The sequence below is a fragment of the Vulpes lagopus genome, chromosome 14 (assembly GCF_018345385.1).
Source record: "Vulpes lagopus strain Blue_001 chromosome 14, ASM1834538v1, whole genome shotgun sequence".
In the NCBI taxonomy this organism is placed as follows: Eukaryota; Metazoa; Chordata; class Mammalia; order Carnivora; family Canidae; genus Vulpes; species Vulpes lagopus.
The window spans coordinates 23,457,870-23,471,376 of NC_054837.1; positions in this window are offsets into that span (position 1 = coordinate 23,457,870).

The following is a 13,507-nucleotide window of genomic DNA, read 5'->3' on the forward strand; positions in this document are numbered from 1 at the left end:
TGTGGCTTTTGGTAAATAGCTGCTGACCCTAAGGCCTAAGTACCACCCACCACCTAGGCTGGGCCAGCCCCTCCTCTCCCAGAACCCATGGACCTTTCCACGATCTGGTAACTAAAGGGATAGTGGTACCCTGCTCCGGCAGAGGGGCCCCCCAGGACCCTGCTCCTGTGCCACAGCCAGGATCTGTTCTGACTGGTCACGCCTCTGCTGTCCTGAGTGTCACATTTTTTGAGTATCATTGCTGATCGGGCCTCAATGCCAAGAGAACGAGAGGATGGCTTTGATCCCGGGCATCTCAGCTGCTTAGCCTCAGCAAGGCACCAGAGATTGCATGCCCTGGGAGCAGGGGAAGGTGGCATGCAGGTCTGCTGTGTCACTCCCCCAAGTGTTGAAAGGAGCCTCAGAGTTGCCACTCACTTAAGGGCACTGGAACAGGTCTAGAGAGAGCTCCGGGGACCCAGCCGAGCAAACAGAATGGTCAGGTCCACCCCCAGAGTTGTCAAGGTCAAAGAAAAGGCAAAAGCCAAGGCCGGGCTTCAAACCTCATGGTATGTGGCCCTGCTACACGTCCAGAGTTGCAGCTGGCAGGTGAGAAGGCAAGGCCAGGGCCAGGGGTCCAGGCAGGGGAGGCTCCCGAGGTTCCAGGAGGTGCCAGCTCAAATGCCCGCGGGGGCAGGCGACCAAGTTAATTAGTGACGCAGCCTTCACTAATACTGGGACGGCCTTCCCAAAGCCTTTCTCTAATTCTTGCAGCACGAAGGGCATTTTCATGGTGAAAGCGCTTCTGGCCCACGGCTACGCAGGAAATTGGCTGCAGGTGCTGTAGAAGGAGTGAGTTTCTATCCCTTCTTCTTTAGCTTCCTTGACGAGGCCAAGGGGCCAAACATGAAAGCTTCTCTAGTCATTGCATTTGGTTTTTGAGAGTTGAAGCAGGACAAGCCCCTTCCAGAGGGGCGAGGGGTACGCAGGAGGGAACACCTGGTCAACAGCATTGTTGCTGTTATGCAGGGCTGAGGCTGTCAGGTCCTTTAAAGGACAAAAGTCCCCAGTGGCTCCAGAAACCAAAGATGGGATGGACTGTCTTGCATCACTTAACCATTGATTCATTCTGTAAATATTTTCTGCGGTCCCACTATGAGCAGCCTTTAGCAGCTGTGGTGGAGAACAAGTCAAAAGTGGTCTTTGCCTTTCTGGCACTCTCAGCCAACTGAGCACCTGCTGGGTGCCAGGCACCTTACGAAAATGATCTCAAATAATCCTCACTACCCCCACTTGTCGGGGCTTATGCTGAGCCAGGGAGAGTCAAATTGAAGCATATTCATTCAACTAATAATAGCGGCAACAGGAATTGAGCATTGTGCTGGGGGCTTTGTGAATATGATTGGAATGAAGCCCCCAGCGGCCTTTCTAGATTAAACCCAGTAGGACAGTCCATCCCAGTATGGACAACAGAGGCACAGAGAGGTTGTGACCTGCCACCCCACCAGCTGGTAAGTGGCCAAGGAGGGGTTTGAATCTGATTCGAGGGCAGATGCCTCGAATTACGCCCAGTGCTTATTAATTCTCAAAAGATCCTTATAAACAGTCACCCGTAGGCCCATCTCACAGATAAGGAAGCTGAGGCCCTGACAGGGTATTTATTGTGGCTGCTGCTGCTCGGGGCTGGAACCAGGGATGCAAAAGCAAAAGGGACACCCAAGAACACAGTCGTCAAGATAAATAGTGTTTAATGCAATACTGGTTTTAAACTCTGAATGAATGCCAAAAAAATCCAGGGTGAACAAAACATCAAGATTTTAAAGAAGGACAGGCTTCCAAGCTGTGCGCTGGACTCCTCTTGCTGTACCCTGATCTGTTTTGTCTTTAACTTTTGCACGATTTGTTCATCGTTGATTTTTTTTTTTTTTTGGCATGGCTTTTCAGTATAAAATACTGTATTAAAAATTACTTATCTTGATTTCTGAGATTTGGGGGTCCCCTTACATTCCCCCCCTTACATATTTTATACCTTGGCGAGTACCTCACTTGCCTCACCTCGAGGGGGGCCCTGGGGGGCTCACCCCCTCAGAGCCCCTATTACTGAGCATTTGCTAAGTGTCAGGCACCCTTGGCCTGGGTCTCTGTTTTGTGCTCCCAAAGTCCCAGGGGGCAAGCGTGGTCATTGCTCCGAGTTTACTGCGGCTACTGCGGACCAGAGAGGTCAAGGGCTCTGTGTAAGGTCACACAGCGGAGGCGGCAGAACCTTGAACCCAACTCCGCTTCCCTGCGGGCGGGAGGGGGCTCCGGGGCCGGGACAGCCGGGGTGGGGGGGCGACGGGGGGGGCCCAGGGAATTCCTGCCGGGCGTGGAGGCGGGACGCGGCGACCCCGAGCCCCAGCGCCGCCCATCTCCGCTTTCTCCCATCCCATTGTTTCCTGAGCGAGGCCCCGTGACTCTGCCGCCGGAGCCGCGCGGGCTGGGAGCGGGCCGGGCCGGGGAGGCGGGCGGGGGCAGGGGCTCGGCGCGCCCGGGGCGGCGGGAGACCCCGGGGACCCCCAGCCCCGCCCCGCCCCGCCCCGCCCCGCGCGGAGCGGCCCTGGGGGGAGGGACAGGCGTTGCGTGGCAAGAAAGCTGCTGGTAATCAGCAGAATTGGGTTTTAATGGGGTTCGCATGGATAGGACAGAAATCAAATTAGGGCCTAATTGGCATGCACCAGGCAGCGAGCGCGCGGCGAGGCGGGCGCTGGGGGCACCCGCGTGCGGCCTGCGGGGGCTGCTGCCCGGGGACCCCTCCTCCCGCCGCCCCCCTGCGCCGGGGGCGCGCCCCTCCCGGCCCCTGCGTGCGCCCCGCTGCAGGGTGAGGCTCCAGGGTGAGGCTCCAGGGTGAGGTTCCAGGATGAGGCTCCAGGGTGAGGCTCCAGGTGAGGCCCCAGGGTGAGACCCCAGGATGAGGCTCCAGGGTGAGGCTCCAGATGAGGCTCCAGGGTGAGGCTCCAGGGTGAGGCTCCAGAATGAGGCTCCAGGATGAGGCCCCAGGTGAGGCTCCTGGATGAAGCTCCAGGGTGAGGCTCCTGAATGAGGCTCCAGGGTGACGCTCCAGGATGAGGCTCCAGGATGAGGCCCCAGGATGAGGCTCCAGGATGAGGCCCCAGGTGAGGCTCCAGGATGAGGCTTTTGGGTGAGGCTCCTGGGTGAGGCTGGGCGGCCGCGGGGCAGGCACGGCTGTTGTGTTTTGCGTTGACGGGAAGGAAAAAAGGGTGCCCGGGAGGTGGCGAGGGCAAGAAGGACAGGAGAGGGGAAAGTTAGCCGCAGGAGGAACCGAGCACCCTCTGCGTAATAATTGGCAGTAGTCGCTTGAAGGTGATCTTGGGCGCCCACCCTGCGCCAGGTCCTCTGTGGGCACGTCGCACGGATTTACGACCACCTGAGGTCCCTGCTCTTCTTTCTCTCCATGTAACACACGAGGCGTCGCGGGCACAGAGAGGCTCAGTCGCTCCCCAGAACTGCCCAATGAAGCCCCGTGGAGCTGACACTCCAGCCCTGGGCCGGCCGCTCCAGAGGTTACACTTGTATCTGTGTCTCCCACAAACAGTGCAAATACTTTCTTCTTTTTCTCTATTAAAAACAACAACAACAACAACAAAAACAAACAAAAAACAAAACAAAAAAACCACTAGATTCTTTTGAGAGTGAGGGCGCCTCGGTTTTATTTTAACAACGTGAAAAGTGATGACATTTCTGTCCAGGAGCCTCCTGTTGGGATTTTCACTCTACCTGAGGAATCTGACATCTACCATCGTTCCTTGGAGTGTCCTTGGAAGTCTGCAGGCTGCGTAGGTCCTGTGCCAGGAGCGCTCCTCCTGTTTGGGGGATAAACACCCAGAGAAGCAAGGAGAGATCACTCCTGGGATGAGCAGGGCAGTGGTGACGGTGAAGAACTGCTGGAATTCTGATAGCAACGCTCCCTTCCCGACCATCCCTTCTATAATATGTCCACTCCTCAGATAGTTCAAGGGAGGGATTTTTATCCCATTTTTAAATGTGGCAACTGGCTCAGAGAGGTAGAATGACTTATCCAAGGCCACACAGCGAGCCCAAGATAGAACTGGTATTCAAACCCAGGTCTCTCTGACCCCAAATCTCACATTCTTTTCGTGGAACTATGCTACACACCACAAACTAGCTGTGGTGTGCCCTTTTGGCAGTTGAGAGGTGGGGTGCCTTGCTTCCATCCACACTACAAAGCCTTTGCTGTCTTTGGGGTATGACCAGACTGGGGGAAACTTGGAGCACCTGGTACTGACCCTTTCAAGCCTGGGGTGGTGCCTTGATCTGCCTCCAAATGGGATCAAACATTTCTTGGTGGCAGCTGATTGAGAACATTCTAGGGCAGCGTTTTGTTTCTGGACATGAAACAAACATGTCCAGAATTGTTCATGAAACAGTAGACTCTGTGATCAAATGATTTGGGGAAATTTGAGGTTGAACAAAATTAAACCTGCTTCTTTACAGCCGGACTTTTCAGCCTTTAATGTGCTCACAGACATGTGAATCTCTAAAAAGGTGGGTAGTGCGGAACAGTTTCCAAATCACTGAAGTCTTTTCCAGAGCATCTTGCAGGTCCAGGGCTTCACAGAACCCACTCAGGGAAATGTGATCTAGTGTGTTCCAGCAGTCATGCCTTTAGAATTCTGGTCTGGATTGGAGGTACAGCTGGTCCTCTGCATTGCTACCTACTGTCTCCTTTTGCTAGGGAAGACATTTTAAAGCCCCGCCTGCATAGAAGAGAGTTCACAGATGAACAAAGGTGCCCCAATTGCGTGCTTCCCCGAAGCATTGCCAACCACACTCTTCAAGCAAAAATGTTTATTGAGCCCTGCCCAAAGCTTTACAGGAGATCTAAAGATGTACAAGTAAATGAAATTAGCTGGACAACGTGTGTAGCTCTTCTGGCACTCAGCAAATGGTGGAGTTAGTGTTGTGATTTCTGTACCAGTTCTGCTATTAGATCCAGCCCCAACATCTTGGACCTCACAGTCTGGTCAAAGAAATAAAATACATGCACCCAACATGATAACTAACAGCTCGCTTTGTCTGTGACAAAGGCCAGTTACAAATATTTTGGAATCATCGCTGTTCTATTCCCCAAGCACATTTAAAACTCTTTATTAGGTTTTTAATTATAAAATTAATATAATGCCCATTGGAAAAAAAAGTGAACATGTTAGAAAGTAGAAAAAAAAAAGTTCCCATTCGTATTCTCTACTCCACCGCTCCTGACTCCCTAGAAGTAATCGTAGTTAATGCAGTGTGTACCCTTCCAGACTTTTCTATGCATAAACAAACATGTGAATATGGAGTTTCCTTTTTATAAAAAATTGGGTCGTAAGACACACTGCCTGTAAGCTACTTTTTTTCCCACTTAACTACTCACTCTCCACCTTTCCAATATGCAAAGATCAACCTCCCCCCACTTCCATCTGCTCCCCAGAATCCCACCCCTCAGATGTAGGATAACTGGCTCACTGGTGAGCCCCTGAGGAAGAAAAAGCTGTAAGAGCCAGCTCATCTGTTGGACATTTACCACATCCCAAACTCATGTGTGCTGGGGCATTGGGAAAGGTGGAAAAACATCGAGGTAAAGGGACCAGCACACTCAGGGAAATGTGATCTAGTGTGTGCAAAGGTGTGCAGTTGAGAAGTCAGGTGAGTAGTGCCAGGTGTGGGAGGTGCACATCTTCCTTTTTCAATGCCCACGGGTTATCCCATTCTACTCACATATGGTGATTTATTTTCTCAGTCCCTTGAATTTTGAAATGCTTTTTTATAAGACATACTGGAATGTAGCTGGCCTGGTGTGGCCAGAGCATAAGAATGTAGGAAGCAGTGGGTCAGATCACTATAGGGTTTTATCTGGCATCCTCTCTGTGTGTATGCTGTGACTATTAACTCTCTGAGCCAATTTTGTGATTGTTTCCAAAGGCACTATGAACTGGAATCACCTGGTGTGAGACCTTTTTACTTAGAAGTGCACAGTCAAATGGCAAACTTGGAGACACAAATGAATGACTTGAGCATGTCACCAGCCACTTGTCACGTTCATTCACACACTCAAGGGGTCAGTTGTAGATGCAATTAGCTGGTTAACTAGCATTTGTCGAGCTCTCAGGAGTTGCTAAAATATAGCAATGGTGGCAGTAGGAGGGCTTCCGATTGCAAGAGCCGGTATCGCCCCGTGGCAAAGGGGGAGAGGCCCCTTTAAGAGTTTCCCCGGGAGGCAGTGAAGAATTAGAAAGCGATCATAATTAGCCTTCAGAATGAAACTCGGTGGGCCCAGTGTCAGACACTCATCCTGTTTCGATGCCGTGGACTCAACCAGACAGGTCTTCCTTGCGTCCCAGCACTCCGGTTCCCTGCAAGGAGGCCGGGAGACTCTATTAAAAAGCCCAAATAGCTGAGATTCTCCAGGGTCAGCAAATCCACACAGAAGACCTTCAATCAGCAGAATCTGCGGGCTTTCGCTTCGGTGGCTGGTGTGCAGGGCTTTTCAATTGTCTCCATTCAGTTCCTCGAGTGGATCTCATAGGCTGAATGAGATCTTTATCATTTGTCACAGGGGCGATGCACGCTGGGCATGCTAGCACAGCGTCAGTCCCGCCGCATAAAGACATCAGCCGCTCGACAGGGCCTGGCCTCTGCCCTGTTGCCTCGTATGGGCTGTATCGTCCCAGCTGAGGACACCGGGAGCCCCCTTAGCCATCCCAGAATAGCACCACCTCTTTCCCTACTCCAGCACCCCCACCCCCAATCCTACTCCCAGGCCAAAGTCAAAACTTCAGAGAAGCAATGTGAGTGGCTTGTTGGACGGGGTGACCATAACCCAGCAAGCGGCTGTGGGCAAGGAGTGGGGAGGTACCCCGATAGGGGCCTGTCCCAGCTGTGCCACTTGCTTCCTGAGTGCCCTTGAGTGTATCATCAGTTCTCCTGGAGCCTCTAGTATAGATGCAAGTGATAAACCCTCCCAACATTCTTGAGAGGGTGAAAGGATGTAAACAATGCAGAGAATTAGAGTCTATGACTGTTCAGAATAGCATATCCTGTCCCCAGGAAAACTCACACCATTAAGGCTTCTAACAAAATAATAATAGTAGTAGTAGTAGCAGTGGTGGCAAGAACACTTACCACAGAGTAATGTGAATATCCTTGCTGAACTGTACACTTAAAAACAGTTAAACGATACGTTTTATAGTATTATACCATAATTTAAAACAACATGTACTGAGGAGCAAGTGTTCTATGCTAAGTGTTCCACCTGCACTTATTCTGTAGGACTCCATCAGGAGGGAGAAGTTATGAGATGAGAAAGATGAGAAAATTCTCTTCCAGTGGCCACCCAGCTAGTCAGGATTTGAGCTAAGCCAGACTCTCCATCTCGGCATTTTGAGGTCCTGTTCGCCAAAGCGTGGTATCGTGGGATTCGTTACATGACAGGGGATCACGACCCAGCTCATACATGCAGTCCTCAGACTTGAGTGAGGGCCCTACGGGCGCCAGAGACTGCGTTAGATAGCAGGGAGGCAGAGACGCATGGCACCCCGAGGGCCCTCCTATCACGGGCCCAGGCAGGAAACAGGCGGAAGAATAAACCAGATAATGAGCCCTTCTAGAGTGGACTGGGTTGTAGACAAGAGGTCCACGAGGAGGGGAGTCTTTGCAAAGGAAGAAACATGTGAGCTGAATTTTGCTGAGCTTGGTAACTTTTTCCAGGAAGTAGAAAAGGGGGTGGCGTTGGCCAAGGCATGGTGGCTGAGGGCACACGGCCAGTAGGTCCAACAGAGTGCAGAGAGGCTCGGGGAAGGGAGTTTAAGAATAGGCTGGAAAGATAGCCAGGGGCTGATGGTGGAAGCAACGGGGGCTGGAAAGCATCTTGCAAACATTGGGAGCCTTCAAAGGTTTTGGAGCAGTGGATGCCAAGATTATATTTGGAAGCTACCGGGAGAAGATCCCACTTCACAGTTTGGTTTTTGATGGTGGTAAAAACAATATGACTGAGGGGCACCTGAGTGGCTCAGTGGGTTAAGCGTCTGACTCTTGATTTTTGGCTCAGGTCATGATCTTGGGGTTGTGAGAACGAGCCCTGTGTTGGGCTCCATGCTGGCTGTGGAGCATGCATAAGATTCTCTCTCTCTGCCCCTCTGCCCCTGCTCACACACTCTCTCTCAAAAAAACAACAACCAAAAAGCCAATATGACTGACACCGCCCACTGATGAACAACAGATAAACAAAATGTGGCAGATCCACACTGGCTAGTCCGCAAGGCTTGTTATTCACCTATAAACAAGGAACAAAGTACTGACACATGTTGTAAAATGGATGAGCCCTGAGCACGTGGTGCTGGGGTGAGAGAAGCCAGGCACGAAAGACCCTGTGTTGTGCCACTCATGGGAATAGGGAATCTAAAATGGACAAACCCATAGAGTTAGAAAAGAGGTCACTTATTGCCCAGGGCTTCTGGGTGGGGGAAGGGGGAATGGGAGTGGCTGCTAATGGGTACAGGTCTTCTTTTGGGGGTGACAAAATGCTCTGCAATTAGATCTGTGTACAGCTTTGAGAACATACTAAAAACCACTCAATCATATGCCTTAAGAGGGTGAGCTTAATGGTAGATGAATGATACTTTAGTAAAGCTGTTACTGAAACATAATATAGCCATATTAAAAAAAAAAAAGGAGTTTGAGAGGCACCTGAGTAATGCAGTCAGTTGAGAGTCTAGTCTTGTTTGCGGCTGGGATGGTGATCTCAGGGTTGTGGAATCGTGCCCCACATCAGGCTTCACGCTCAGCGGGGATGTCGGCTTGAGGTTCTCATCCTCTCCCTTCCCTGCCTGCTCTAAAATAAATAAATCTTTTTTAAAAAGGTCTGAAAGATAGATATCAGCTAGAGTATTCCATGCCTCCCAGCACGGAGTTGTTCTCCATTTGTGCATTTCCTTCTTTGTCCCTGCACCAACTTATCTTGTACGTACACTATCCAAGAGTATCATTTTCTGTTCCTTTTTCAACTCAGTGTTTCATCACAAACATTTGTCCACATTCCTGAGGTCCCCATAATTGTTTTCAGATCTGAGTTTTAGGAAGATGAATGAATTCATTCAACAAATATTTTTGAACACATGCCAGGAACTGTTCTAGGCACCAGACAAGGCCCCTGTTCTGGCGGAGCTCATTTTCTGCTTGGGGAGGCAGAAAAATAAACAAATAAATGAAGTCGATAATTTCTGATACCGAGGAGTGTGATATGAACAGAAATCCAAAGGCAGATGAGACAGGGTCACCGTACAGAGGCATGGAGGGTGTGGAGGTAACTTTCTAAAGGATGGTCAGGAGCAAAGGTGACCTTTGAGAGAAGCCAACTATGTAAATACCAAGGGGAGGTGTTGTAGGAAGAGGATACACAAGTGCAAAGGCCCTGGGGCAGCAACATACTTGGCAGGTTTTAGGTACAATAAGAATTTGGGTGACAGTACAAAGGACAGATTTAGGGGAGACAAGATGTGTCAAGGGGATTCGACTCATCTAAAGCTACTGTGAACAACGCGTTGGCCAGGAGCAAGCACCAGAGTAGTTCCCTTCAGGCCCGTGCTTGGGGAGGCCCTGGGTCAGAATCGTAGGTGCCAGTGCCCTGCTGCACACTTTGCGTTTCCCAGGAGCCCAGGTACTTTCCAGCACAGGCACACGAGGCCACGCCCAGAGAGGCTTGGAGGGTGCTACTGCGTAGGCTCGGCCAGCAAGTGCCAACCTGACAGCTGATGGCGGCCCAGCCCCACCCTGCCGCCTCACCACCTGCACTTCAAAGGGCCAGCGCTCCTGGCACATCCGCTTCCTCTGGCCCTGACCCCAAGGGGCTGGCACCATGCCCCCAGCACAGACCTCTTCCTCCACCTCCCACTCAGGCGCTCCCAGCGCGGGGCTATGTTATAGCGCTCTCCTTCCCTCTCACATCCCAGGCTTGCACTGGAGACACAACAGTGGGGGTCAGGTCCCCTGTGCAACTCACACGGCTCCCTGATTTCTGCTTTCCAACCCTCATGATCCACTCATTATTCTTTGGATTAATTACCTAATGGTGGCCTTTCCCTTTTGACTGTAAGCTCCAGGAAGGGAGCAACTTTAAGTCCACAGAGTTTAGTGAGTCATACAGTGCTGCCCAGAGACATATAATGTAAGCCATTCTGAAATTTCAAATTTCCTAAACAGCCACATTCCGAAAGTAAAAAGGGAGGTGGGCAGCCCTGGTGGCTCAGCAGTTTAGTGCAGCCTTCGGCTCAGGGCGTGATCCTGGAGACCCGGGATCGAGTCCCACGTCGGGCTCCCTGCATGGAGCCTGCTTCTCCCTCTGCCTGTGTCTCTGCCTCTCTCTGTTTCTCATGAATAAATAAAAAAAATCTTTTTTTAAACAAAAAGTAAAAAAGGAAGGTAAAGGGAGTTTTATTAATATCTTTCATTTAACCTGATGTATCCCAAATATCATTTCAATGTGAGATCAATTTAAAAATGTTAATGAGATATTTTACCTTCTTTTTCTCATACTAAGGCTTCACATTCCAGTGTGTCATTTGATACTACAGCACATCTCAAACTGGGACCCAAAGCTTTCCACACTGGAAAATGCTCGTTGAGGGTTAGAGTCTATGAAATTTATAAGAGGAGTGGACTCACTTACCCTTGCCCCAAACAGACATAAATGTTTTCCAGTAGTTGAATGAAGAGTTTTAAACTTTAAATTAAATAGAGTTCAGGGACGCCTGGGTGGCTCAGCGGTTGAGCGTCTGCCTTTGGCTCAGGTCATGATCCCGGGGTCCTGGAATCAAGTCCTACATCAGGCTCCCCACAGGGAGCCCACTTCTCCCTCTGCCTGTGTCTCTGCCTCTCTCTGTGTGTCTGTCATGAATAAATAAAATAAAATAAAATAAAATAAAAGTAAATTGAATAGAGTTCAATAAAATTTAAAATGCCATTCTTCAGGCACACTACTCTTGAGTGCTCAGTAGCCTGTGGGGTAACGGCTACCGTACTGGACAGCAAAGATGTGGTAGGTGAATGAATGGATTCCTATTTGTAGAATGAATGGACCGACAAATCCCGCTCCCACCATTGGCCAGTAATAGGACATGGGCCTTGGGGTGGTTTCTGAGTGCTCACACATTTTTTGATACTTCTTTCAAGATATGGAGCCTGATTCCCCTCCCCTACAAGTGAGGCTTTAGTGACTCACTTCTAAGGAATGGAATGTGGCTAAAGTGACAGAGTGTGACTCACAGAAGTGGGTCAGACTGTACATTGTGGGTCTGTCGGCCTCTGCCCAAGCTCCCACTTGTTCTGTGTCTTGACCTTAGACTTCCCCCAGAGAGGGGTCTAACTGGCTCGCTCGTCACTGTGCAGGGGAGGCACCTCCTTTGGGCTGTGCTTCTAAGCAAGCCATGCTCTGAGTCTCCATCTTTGGGTCAGGTCCATGCCTGGTCCAGGGGGCTGTGGTCAGGGTAGTGAGGTCATGAGGTCACAAGGTTAGTTTTCCTCTGAAGTTGGTCAAAGCACCAAGGACCTAATAGTCTTGCCTCAATCATGACCCTGGGTGAGTCCGCCAATGAATGTGGGCCTGTTTCGATATCAAGTGACAGATGATGATAACACCCCCACCACCTCTTCAGGAGGCTGTGAGGATCCAATGAGGTGGCCCACAGAAAGGCCCTTTTCCATCTGAAATGTCGCCTGCAAATATTATTGCTGTGACAAAGGCAACTCTCTATGTAGGCGAAGCAGAAAGGTGTCATCATTGTCATATTAATCAGGACCGTTCTATTCAAACAAGTCACAGAGACGTAGGACACTGGGTCCATTTTAAACACCAGCGAGATGAAGGAGATGAAGTTGAGTTAAAAAAAAAAAAAAAAGAGAAGACGAAGAAGAAGAAGAAGAAGCAGCTGTTTCTTGCCTGTGGCGTTTTTAGCTTGTGCATATATCGTCCCTGTAATATTTCTTCTTCCTTTTTTGTTAATGGCTTGGGGGTTTGAACACTGTTTTGTTCAGCCACACGGGGAAATGTTTAATGAATCCTTGTGAATATTCATTAAATGCTGTTAATATTTTCTGGTGGGGGAGGCCCCGCTGCCCATCCGGTGGGTCTCCGAACGGCGGCAGGGGAAGCAGCCCACCACTTGATTTGTGCTATTTGTTTTCCATTTTCATTGCCCTATTTTCTGAGACCTCAGGTGGTTTGCAGGGGCCAGGGGTGGAGGCAGAGCTGGCTTCCTTTGCCTCCTCTCCCTAACCTCACAAAGGAGTTTTGGAGAGTGGTAGTGTGAGGTTGAAGATGCATATACCATGTACACCGGCGACCGCACTCCTTGGTGTGGACCTCCAAGAAAACCTCACACAAAGAAGTATCCAGGGACTGCACATGGCAGCACTGCTTATAGTAGCAACAAAGTGGGAAAACCACAGAAATGTCTGTTAGCAGAAGAACAGAGAGACGGAGAATGTTCAGACTGTGGATTCCTATACAGTCGTGAAAATGAATGGCCAGGCCCTTGTATTAACATAGCTGAATCTCTCTTTATTGAGATATAATCCACACATCATAAAATTCACTCTTCAAAGTGGATGATGCAGTGGTTTTTAGTAAATTCACAAAGTTGTCCAACCATCGCCACCATCATGTCCGACCTAAATGCATCACTCCAGAAAGAAGTCCCACATCCATTAGCTGGCACTCCCCATTCCTCCGCATGCCCAGGCCCAGGCAACCCCTAATTTATTTTCTGTCCACATAAATTTGCTTGTTTTATACATTCCACATAAATGGAACCATACCTGGGCACGCAAACTGGTACAGCCACTCTGGAAAACAGTATGGGGGTTCCTCAGAAAGTTGATGATAGACCTACCCTATGACCCAGCAATTGCACTATGGGTGTTTACCCCAAAGATACATATGTAGTGATCCAAAGGGTCACCTGCACCCCAGTGTTTATAGCAGCAATGTCCACAATAGCCAAACTGTAGAAGGAGCCCAGATGTCCATCAACAGGTGAGTGGATAAAGAAGATACAATAGAATACTACTCAGCCATCAAAAAATTGAAATCTTGCCATTTGCAACGATGTGGATAGATCTAAAAGATATTATGCTAAGTGAAATAAGCCAATCAGAGAAAGAAAATTATCATATGATCTCACTCATGTGGAATTTAAGAAACTAAACAGAGGATCATAGGAGAAGAGAGGAAAAAATAAAACAAGATGAAATCAGAGAGGGAGACAAACCATAAGAGACTCTTCATCATAGTAAACAAACTTGGTCGGGGGGTAGGTGAGGGGAGGTGGAGGGTCAGGGTAACAGGGTGATGGGCATTAAGGAGGGCACGTGATGTGATGAGCACTGGGTGTTATATAAGACTGATGAATCACTGAACTCTATCTCTGAAACCAATAATACATTATATGTTAATTGAATTTAAATAAAATTTTTA